Consider the following 12,394-nt stretch of genomic DNA (forward strand, 5'->3'; position numbering starts at 1 on the left):
TAAGGCTCATATTACCAAAATTAAAATCATAGGATATTGGCCTTAGAAACCAACAATGACCAGGTTTTTAGTTTCTCCAAATGGCCATTTTTGAAATATTTTGAATATATAATAAAAACAATTGAATAAATTCCCTTTGAGTTCTGTTTCTGTAAAGAATCTTGATGATTAAATTGTACAATAGAAAGTAGCTGAGACTTAAAAGTTTAAAACATGGTAACTGTAGCTGGAAGGTTTCTCTGGTCCCACCTGGCCCCCACAGTCCCACAGCTGCTTAAAAAATAATCATTCAGAGGATTAATATAATTAATATAATTTACCAACTTTATGGCCTGTAGCCAGCTTCTTGCTAGGTAGCTCTTTCATCTTAAATTAACCCATTTCTGCTAATCTATGTTTTCCCATGTGGCCGTGGCATTGCCGATCTTCTGGCATCTTGCTTCTCCTTGGGCTCTGGCTGCCATTTCCTTTTCTCTGCCCTTCTCTCTGTCCCTTCACTTTGATTACCTGCCTGGTTGTAAGCTTGCTTGTCATAGACCAAAACAACTTTATTTACTAATCAATAGGAACAGCATATACTCACAGCATATGGAAGATAACCCATAGCAGGTAACCACAGTATTTTTTTCAAACAGTTTGAAAGCAAGGAGCACCTGTTTACAACTCAGTTTTCAAGAATAATATAAACACTCTTCATAAAAATCAGGAAAAAGTTAATCTAATGAAAAGAGTCATGAAACTCATTTTTTAAAATGATGCTTAATATATAGTCAAAAAAATAAAAGTTACTTGATGGAATCTGACCCTAGTGTGTATGAAAATTTTTAGACTGCAAAATTACAACTTAGTAACTATTTGATGTGCTAAGTTTTAATTACATAATAAAAGTTGTACTATCATGACATTATAGTTTAGTCTAATTCCAGTTGAAGCACAAGTGACCTGCAATTATCTGATCTTCTTGTATGTTTTCTTAATGTATTTGTACCATGCATGAAAAGGTAGGGAGCCCTGGGATCATTGTACATTATAAAACAAAATAAAAACCCATCTATTCTGGGGAGACTGCATAACTGGTTACATGCTTGCACACAAGCATGAGAACTCATGCTCATTTCCCATTACCCATGAAGAAAGGAGACTCCAGTGTCATGTGCCTGGACTTCCAGAGTAGCAGTGATGGAGGTAGGGGGATCTCTAGGGATCTCTGATCAGCTAGTCTAAAGAAATGCATGAGCTCTATGTTCAGAGAGAGAAATGTCTCAAAAAAATCAAATGTAGAGCAACTGGAGAAGACACCTCACATTTATCTGTACACACATACACACGCGCACACACACACACGCACACACACACACGCACACATGCACACACACACGCGCGCACACACGCGCGCACACACACACACACACACACGCGCACACACACACGCACGCACACACGCACGCACACACGCACACACACACGCGCACACACACGCGCACACACACACGCACACACACACGCGCACACGCGCGCGCGCACACACACACGCACACACACAACGAACACACACGCGCGCACACACACACACACACACACACACACATTTTACTGTCACAAAGTATCTCCTCAAAAAATGTGCTCAATCAAACAAGTCAGAATCTTATCTGAGCTTACTTGCAGGCTCCTATATATCTGGAGGTTATTCTAGAGAAATGTACTTTTATTCATAGAGAGTGGATGCCTTTTCTTTTGAAGTTTGAAGCAAAAAGAGAGAAAGAGACATGTATGCCATAGAAGGTCTTAACAGTAAACTTTGTCAGAAGCAACAGGTTTCATAATCTGTCTTTCATTGAAAATATCTTTATAAACTGAAAGGAGATGACTCTTCAGTGAGAGTCTTATGAAGTTAAAGAGAAACTTATTTCAGATTTGTTTTCCAAAGATTTCCAAGGATCTTACATATATATTCAAGATTTAACTAAATGGTTGAGAACATGTGAATAGATAACAAAAGAATAATTTTATGTTCCTTGGTACTCTATATGAACAAGAGTGTGAAAAACAAATGGCAGAAAGGTCGAAAGAAAAATAAAGAAACAAATACTGGATAACATATTTTTGCTAAATCCCGAGTTATTTTTTTCTTTAAATTCAGGGTCATGTTAAGGCTACCCCACACTAGCTCAAAAATACTTCTTATATACTTATCTCCCCTCCCCGTCTCTAGGATATCAACATTAGCTGCAGTAAGAGTTAATGGGAAAATACTCCACACTGCAGTTGTGCTGGGAATGAATCTTTCTACCCGCTTCAGAAAGAATTAAACCTTGAATACATAGGCTAAGGAGATACCCCACTTGATAAATTTCTTGCTTTGCAAGCACGTGGATCTGACTTCAAATATAATCTACAGAGAAACAAGGCATCAGGCCAGACAGATGGCTTCTCTAGTAAAGGTGCCTGCTGCCAAGCATGATGACGTGGGCTGCATCCCTGCATCCATGACGGCACACAGAGATGGCAAGAGAGAACCAAGTCCACTAAGTTCCCCTCTAAATTCCATGTGAGAGCTTCACACATGTCCAAACTGCACTGTCCTACATCACAAAATAAATAAATAATTTAAGATAAGAAAAACTTAGACATGTTGGCAGGCTTATGGAATTTTAGCTTAAGAGAGAAAGAGACAGACACGTGACTGTTTCTCAGTCTCTAGCCATTCCAGCCTAATCAGGAAGTTCCAGGTGGATGAGAAACCTTGTCTCAAAAGACAAGTTGAGCAGAGTGTAAGGAACAGAATTGAGATTAACTGTTGGCCTCGATATACACGTGCACACACAAGTGTGCCTGCACACATACACGTACACACACAATCAGATATCTAGGTGATGAATGAGCTTAAAATTAGAGGGTCACCATGGAAACAGATCAGGATTAAAGCATCAGGAAGCTCCAGTTACCCTACTTATTGAAGACTGAGAGAATGGGCACTACTACTGACTCATAGAACTTCTCACAAAATTTCAGAGCATCTGGTGGATACTAGGGTCACATAGGCATGTCAAGGCAGGGTTGTTTGCAGTAAAGGACACAGTAGAACCTACCAGTATTGAGAGGAACATCAAGAAAGGTAGACAGAAAATGAACTAACAGATGTCTTCTTTCATGTTCTTTCATGAGTGTCTTCTGTCAGCTGAGTCTGTTTGGGAACTAGTTTGTAAATGGACTTAAGCATATTTTTTTTTTCAGATGTCACCTTCCTACTTGCTTTACAAATAATCTCCTCCTTTGTACACAAATGCAGACAAAGAGTAGAGTGAGAAATTGATCTAAGAGAATATCATATCATTGGCATGCAAACCTTGAAAGAGAATCAAAAAGGAATCATGAGTATACGCCATGAAGCATGTGAGTTGACATGGAATGGTGGTCTTAGAAACCATGTCCACATAAATATATATTGTAGATGTATCCGGCTTGTTAAATAAGAAACACAGAACCGATTGCAGAGTTAAAAACCACGAGGTCAGAGCAAAAGCGGAAAACCTTACCCTTCACTGCTTCTGCGGTTCTTCCTCTCTGCAAGAGACCTATTTCTCTGCGTCCTGTCTATTTAAAAACTTTCTGTTCTCCTCTCTCATTGGTTGTAAACCCAGCCACATGACCTCCTCGTCACTGCCTGTTTGTACAGACCCCCAGGTCGTCTATGGTTGGTATTGAGATTAAAGGAGTGTGTCTGCCATGCTGGCTGTGTCCTTGAACACACAGAGATCCTCCTAGCTCTGCCTCCCAAGTGCTGGGATTAAAGGCGAGCCCCACTACTGCTCAGCTTCTGCATTGGCTTGCTCTGACCTCAAGGCAACTTTATTGACATACAAATAAAATCACATTTCAATACAAATAAAATATCACTATAATATATCTAACTGCTGAAGTCTGCTTTTGTTTGTATTTCCTGTTAGCTGAGCCCATGCTCACTTCTCCCATTTTAAAAGCAGGAAGTTCTCTGAATCCAGCTTTGCACTAAGCTTGCTTTGTTTAGAGACACAATGTACTAGCTGGATGCTAGTGAGTTGGGGACTTTCCGAGGCACATTTTCCCCTTTATAAACTGATATTGCCAAAACAAATTGGTTATATCTTTCTTTGGTCAATTTCCACCAACTAATTTAGAGTTAATAGACATTTATTGTTTTGTTTATATCTCCCCAGGAATGTCACAGGACTTGATTATATTGAGATGGTTAAAATATGGACAAATAGTGTAAGTTTTCAAATATACCTTTTCTAATTAACTGACTAATCTTGACTCCATATGCATTTTTAAATTTAAGATCTATGAGAATTATTATTGTCTATAATATTTATATACATAATACATTTAATCATATAATCAATTGCCATTAGAGGCAAATAAAATATGTAAGTGCACTCACAAAAGACACAAATCTTTAGTCTGAGTTCAATTTCTGAAATTAATATATTTTATAATATATACAAATGTGAATGGTTTTGAGTACACGGGGGTACAATAGGGTATATTATGACAGAAATTTATATTGTTGTGACAATAATGCTAGTATTATATTTTCATTGTTATAAAGGTTTGTATAACTAACTTGAAAGAAAATAAAAGAATTGTGATATTTGCTAGTTGGTAAGAGGCAGACAGTGGGAACTGCACTTACTATCCCTCTGAAAGTATCCTCTAGTCCATTTTTTGCTTGCTGGCATCCATGTAGGGCAGTTGTCCTAGGTGACTTAACCTACACGCAGCAAGAAAAGGAATCCAAACATCATATTCCAGAGTGGCCAAAGAAAATGTATTTGTTAACTTTTTTTAAAAATAAAAAAAGTAAATATGGATTTACTTATTTCTCTGCTTAGGCTAATAGCTTGAGAAATGAAGAAGAGAATCATTCTGTGGTAAATATTTCTAAAACATAGGTGTTTTTGCTTGAAAAAGCCATGTGTCTGCATATCAAGAGCAATATAGTGCTCACTTGCTCTTTTCTCTGAACATTTTTCTCTAAGTACCTAACACCCAAGCTACATTTTCCTTCTTTTATATATAACTAAAATACAGTTTACATGAAATATGACTATTTTCCTTAGCTAATGTATAATAATCCTAACACTAACCACTGCCTCACATTTTACTTTAGTTTGATGTTGTACTTGAATATGTAAATAAGCACTTTCATTTTATGTAATTCCTGGCTGATTGTATAGACATTTGTTCATATGTCTTTAGGCACATAGAGTCATACATTTCACAGTTTAATAAGTTTAATCTACACATTCTAGCCTCATAGATGACTTGGAATGTGTTAAAAGCAAAATTGAAAACTGTCGTTCTGAAATCCAGTGCGGTAGTAACATAACCGCTCAAATGAATGCCTCCTTGGAACAAGACAATTAACCATTACATCCAATGAAACCACCATGGGGATTTAGGAGGTAAAGTGTAATTAACTAAATTAGAAGTAATAAAAGTGCCACACTTAAACAGTGGCAAGATTGTACAGAGACTTGATATACTATAATGATTTGTGGTCCATTTGATCTCCTACATACAATTAAAAGACATTTCCTCTGAAAAATGTCAAGGGATTTTTATCAGGGAAAACTACCACTGCTTGCCAACGCTTTCCTAATGAGCATTGAAATGCCTATGTTGTGCAAGTGCCAGTTGGCCCACTTTCGTTTTCAGGCAGGTGGCTGATGTCATGCTCATGTCATTGCTATCTGATAATAGCACAAAGTCACATTGTCCTTTCAGTCTAATACCAGAAATAAATTTGCAATCCTATATGTCTCTGGTGTGTCCAAAGAAAATAATATATTCAGTTATCTATTTAAATAGTAAGACATAAGAATCTTAAAGGAGATTTAATAAGACACACATGTATTATCTCATAATTCCTAAGAGTAATAATTACACAATTAAATCCTTTGCATTACAGATTGTTAATTAATATTAAGAACATCTAAAAAGTAAAAAAAATCTAAAATTTAAATGTTTGTAGTGTCATGGCTCTATTTTAAAAGTTGTCCTAAAGTTTTAAACATACAACATACTTTAAAGCAGAATAATTTCATTTATATGTTTATGTTAGATAACTAGCAAAAAATAAACAGGAAATGATTCTAACTCAGGTAAAGGAATTTAAACAATTTCTCACTGTCAAATATTTTATAAACTTAAGTAAAGACAAAGTTTTGAGGAAGCTATATTGTTTAAAATATGAACTATTTTCCAAAAGTTAAAGTCCACTGTACTGACAATACACATCAACAACAAAATGTGTTCCTAAACAAAGACGTGTATACCTAATTGACAAAACAGTGAGCTAATCATAGAACAAACCACAGTAAGTCTGATTTTATAATATTAAAGAATAAACTTCTACTATTCAAAAGACTTGTAACATATGAAAACTAAGACTGTAAGAAAATGAATATATTATTGTAGGTGAGGTTTTGTTCGTATTCATGTACCATGTCTTTTTTATTGACCATTTATTTAATCTACATTTTATTTTAATTGTATGAACTATCAGGCCAGTTATACCACTTACAAAAGTATCTTTCATTTCTTTCTTTCTTTCTGAAATGTTCTTTTGTTGCTGTCATAATTGTTACAATCATTCCCATATAACTCTTCCCAAATAGATGTTAAAGTCTGACATAATCATAAATTGTAATCCAGCCATAGATTTATTGATTTGGTATTTTAAAGTGACCCCTTTTTATAGATTTTTGTGGAATGATCCATTACAGTCATATTTTTAGTCTTGAATATATGAGTTTGTAAGTGTTTAGTGAGGCAAAGCAAAAGAATCAACAACAGATAATGGATCAAGAGCAAAACATTTTCAAATTTGGTGCTAAATATCCAGAAGAAATTGACTGGAGAGTCTCTCTATGTCAGCTAGCTGGAGTTCTCAATAGGGATATTTCTAGGTAGAGCACAGTGTCCACTGACGTGAGGTTTTAATCACTCTCTTCATCCCTGGTCTTATTATCACATAAAGCTCTTCTCCCTTCTTTATATTTTGAGACTGTAATATAATTACAACATGCCCCCTTCTCTTTATACCATCAAACACTCTGGTATACCCTTCCTTGATCTCTTTCAAATTTATGGTTGTTATATGCATACACACAGCTACACAAGGCCACACAGCTACACAGCCACACACACACACACACACACACACACACACACACACACACACACACACCTACACAGCCACGTGTGTGTATGTGTGTGTGTGTGTGTGTGTGTGTGTATGTGTGTACTTATATATACCTTAAATAAAACCTACTCAGTCTGTGTATGTTGTATGTATGTTTCTGGGCCACTTGATATTGGATAACCAATTGATATGATCTTCCCTAGGGAAGATTTTTTTCCTCCCCCTCAGATTCCTTGGATGCCTTCAGGGTAGATGGCTTCCTATACTTTCCCCCATCAACATTAGCATGTCTATTGTTGTGGTCACTGTTCAGTTCATAGTTAGCCCATCATATTGGTTTGATGATGGGTGGAGCTTCTGATATTATTGGAAACACATTTGACAGCAAACTCCCTGATTCTTTGGTTCTGAAAAACTTTCTGCATATCCTGCATTGTTCCTTGAGCCTTAGGTGTGGGGACTTGTTTTATTAATGTATCCTTGGGACTGTCCTCCAAAGTATACATTTTGATTGGGTGTCGTTTTCCATATAATGAGAGCCATTCCTTTAAAATAGTAATAGCATCTCATAGATCAGGCCATCTATGTTCTATATGGACCCAAGAATCATATACAAAGCTACACTTTTTATTTTAAAATTGTGATCTTAGTAAATGGGTAACAAGTAAAAGCAAAAGAATAAATGAGTAGCAAGTAGACAAATGATAGCTATCTAGATGGATAAATGATAGATAGACAGATAGATAGATAGATAGATAGATAGATAGATAGATAGATAGATGGATGATCAATTAATAGCAAAACATCATATTGGCACTCAATATGTCCATTCTAAATAAACTGGGAAAAATCCTTTATAGAAACCACCTGGAGTTTCCAATAGATAAAGTTCCAAACAAGGCAGTGTGTCCTCTGGGTAATCCTTCCAGTAAAAGAACAAATAAAAGCAGAAAAGGTAGCATTATCTAATTAAGTGCTCATGGCATCCACTAGAAACCAACGGGAAATCCTCTTCATGAGCTTGAGTTTCTAGCTGATCTTCCTCTCTTTGGTGAGCTTTCCAAGACTGAACTTTCAGTGTCTCTTTTGGACTGCAGGCACTCTTTAATCATGAGATAAATAACAGTAACCTCCACTGTAAATATTTTACTTTCTAGTTCTTGTATAGTATATCATGCTTTTACTCATGAACCATTTTGTTATTCTGTCTTTCTTGTCACAGAGTTAAGGGGGCTAGCCCATCCTTACACCAGGGTTCTGGAGGACTCTTTTAGAAAAGTCAAACACACTTATTAAATCTGAAACAGATGCAAGGTGGGGCTGGGTAGGAGTCTGGACTACATTTTTAAAGCCAGCTTATTTACCAATATAATATAAATTATAATATATATATATATACATACACATACATATACATATACATATATACGTATATGTTGGCTTTTTGAGACAAGGTTTCTCTGTGTAGCTTTGTGCCTCTCCTGGATTTTGCTCTGTAGACCAGGCTGGCCTCGAACTCACAGAGATCCACCTGCCTCTGCCTCCCGAGGGCTGGGACTAAATGTGTGCACTACCACTGCCCAGCATATACTATGTATTTTCTAAATACATGAATTAGTCCATCAATATTATCTCAAAATGACTTAAAAGTAGAAATTGTAGCAACCTATTAGGATCTATTAAAAGCAGGCAAATTAACAAGCCTTCAAAAGGTAATGTTATAGGGAAAGAATTTATACTTTTTTTTTCTAAAATAAATCTCATTAGAACAGAAATTGCAGTTGATATGGTATTACAAAGCTTAAATTTCCAGTTAAAGCCTTTGTTCTCAACAAAACAGCATTAGGTCTGTTGAAGTTGAAAGTTTCACTTATAAAATTACAGACAAGGAAATGGCTCCTCCAGGCATCCTACAGTTTTAGAAAGACATATTTTCATTAACTCAAAACTATTTACTTTCCTACAGAAATGTGAAAGTTTATGGTCTTTTCCAGGTCATATCATTTGTTCTTCTGTAATCCTAAACTTGTTGCATCAAAAATCCTACATATAAGACAAATTATTAGTCATTAATCTACATTCATTTGCCAGTTTTGACCTGCCTTGCTGTAGCATGAAGAAGTTGAAATCATCACATTTTTATTCAGATAACTTTATGGACCAACAGTAAGTTGACTCCTAAGAGTCAGAGTATGCACCATGGCCACATTGTGTACTTGAGATTTTTGAGTAAAGAAATAGACTGAGAGACATTAATGGATCAAATATTGTTAATAAGTTTGGAAACTTACTCTAAATACCTTAAGTAGTTAAATGCTCAAAGATATTTATTTTTGGTTTCAAATAAAAGCAAGGAAATATAACAGTCTCAGTTACCTGTATTGAAAATGACTAAGCTATGAAATGTAAAAGTAAAATTCACATAGTATTTTATATAATACAAAAGAACAACTAATTCACTATAAGCATAGGACTTACTAATTTATTTTTAATGTTTTTAGGAAAGTTTACAAGTGACAAATGTCTGGTCTCCAAATTCAGGCAATTTTCATAGCATACCAATATTCTGAACAAGTTTCTATTGACATATTGTCAACACAGATTGTCTTGGATTATCTTGTACCTAGTTTCCTGGTGCATATTTTCATATACAACTGAAATATGACCTTGTGAATTTAAAATTTGCAAGTAAGTATAGCATGCTAAGATTTTTATGTACTACTGCTTTGCTTCAGTGACACTGAGAAGTTACTACCCTCTGATCTTACATGTAAAAATATTGACATGAAAAATATCTAGCCCTTTATAATGTGTATAATTTGAGCACATATATTTATCTCTAAAATCCCCATCACCTACAAATGTAGCATTTAAATTATTCATACCCATAAACATTCAGAGCATGGAGCCCTAGTGCACCATTAAGAAAACAAATGCTACTTTCTTGGCATTTTTTGAATATAACTTTATGAACAAATTATTTTACATATGCTGAAAAAGTAGTTCTCATTCAAGATTCATCATTAATATGAGTTCTAAAATTTAAAGAAATATAGTTGGCTTTTTAACTAAGAAAATCATTTATATGTGTTGTTCTTTTATTTTAAAAGCAATGTTCTTTCTGCAGAAAGTATATTTTATAAAGCAAGTACATTATTGAAACCAGCTGAGCTGAACACTGTGAAAGTTATCATAACATAATTACCTTAAATTTAAATCTAGCAAACATGAAAGTAATTTCCAAGAATTACACATTAACAAAGATTGGGTGTAACCTGCTTCATGAAATAATACTGTCTACTATTTCACTTGTGGACACACTCTACAATATGTATGTAAAATGTGTATGCATGTTTTTATTTATGTCCATTTAGTGTTTAATGTATTTTAAGAGTTTTACCTAAGATTACACAATATCTGAGGAGGTAAATTTTAAGAGGGACAATCAAAATATAAAATGTGATAATTCACTAAAATAATAAACATTACAGAAGGTTTGGCAAGCTGGGCTAGTAAGACATTAGGGAAATTGAAAGGCATAAGATATCCCAACATAATGTGTGAAGTATGAGAAAATATAGGGGTTAACAGAAAATGTAGGAAACAAAGCTGCTAATAGAGTATGCAAACAATGCATTGCATCATTTGTTTTCCAATGCATCAATAGAATACTGAGTTTACTTTAATACACCATGAAACTTCAGAAAGCTAGTAGAAATCAGAGAATGTGAATAGACAATGGATACCAACTCTGAGGCAGAGCATTTGTGGTCATGTCTCGCTTTTATTCGTTTAAAATTATTTGATTGCAGGGGGCTACTTGAGTTCTTTCGGTTTCATATCTTGATCTGAGAAGTAGGATTTCTGGAGTACTACATCAAATAATATATGTTAACATCTTAAGTCTGTATATACACATAGTATTTTTGTTTAATATCTGTCATGTTTTGTTAAAATATAAAATATAGTATTTTAATGCCTTGGGATTTTTTTTCTGATTTACAATGAAAAAAATGCAAGAAGAGAATTTCAGTGCTGATATATACAGTGAAAAAATGTTTAGTCTTCTCTTCTGAGGCTCTGATATCATGAAAGCTTCCAGCTTTGCTTCTATTAGTAGAGTGTGCTGAATATTTAAACATAAGAATTACAGAAGATAGAGAGAAATGAGGGACAAATACTACCAAGGATTCTTGAGGAAACCGCAAGTCATCAATTTATTTTACAGTTGATCTTAGACAACAGACTGAAAAACCATATCATTTTATACTTACTTATACATAATCACTATGTACACACTCATATATACATGCATACACATATATATATATGTGTGTGTGTGTGTGTGTGTGTGTGTGTGTGTGTATGTGTGTGTATGTGTGTGTGTGTGTGTGTACAGGACTCCCCATAAAAGCCATAGACTATCTTTTAAAAACTCCAGTACTAGGAATGAAAAACCTCCATTTGAGTTTTTGTTAGGATAATCCAAGTGACTGCTCAAATAATACAGGATATTTCAACTGACCTTGTTTGCTTCTAAAGGGTTCAGTGTTAGTGTTAGTACCTACTACAGAGTACTTAGCACACACTGGACAAAAGAATCATGTTATTTGAGCTGGACTTAGACCAATGGCCTCCTTCCTGCATTCTAGCTCTGTTTCATGGTACCAGAAGTTAACTTCATAAGCTACCATCATGGGAAACAATCAATAGTTCTGTCTAGCTGTGAAGCTTAGGAACTATAACAATTACCACCCTGGCAAGATCACTAAAATTGAAATAGTGGCATTCATGTCTTGGCAGCTAATAGCTCTTCTACTCAATGTGAGGGAAACCATGCCTGGTTTTAGAAACTTAGGAAATACTCAGGGTTGGAAAGATCATAGATCTAGGAAGGGCGCCTATTCACTATTTTACAAGGTCAGCCTAATTTCTAACTGCAGTCTAACACATACCCTTACACTTACAGATACATGTAGCTCTCACTCCAAATCAAAGAAGCTTCAATTTACGACAACTGGAAATCATCACAGAAAGCTAAAACTAATCACAATGGCAAGATGAATGGTTCATAGGTAGCCAAGCTCCAATGGATACATCTATCACAGTTTCTGTGCCTTAAGCTCAGGGAATATAATAGGGGGTGGGGCAGAGAGACTGAAAGAGCCAGACATTGAGGAAGTCACTTATGAGAGTGAGTCTACTAGA

The sequence above is a fragment of the Onychomys torridus genome, chromosome 10 (assembly GCF_903995425.1).
Source record: "Onychomys torridus chromosome 10, mOncTor1.1, whole genome shotgun sequence".
NCBI classification, from domain to species: domain Eukaryota; kingdom Metazoa; phylum Chordata; class Mammalia; order Rodentia; family Cricetidae; genus Onychomys; species Onychomys torridus.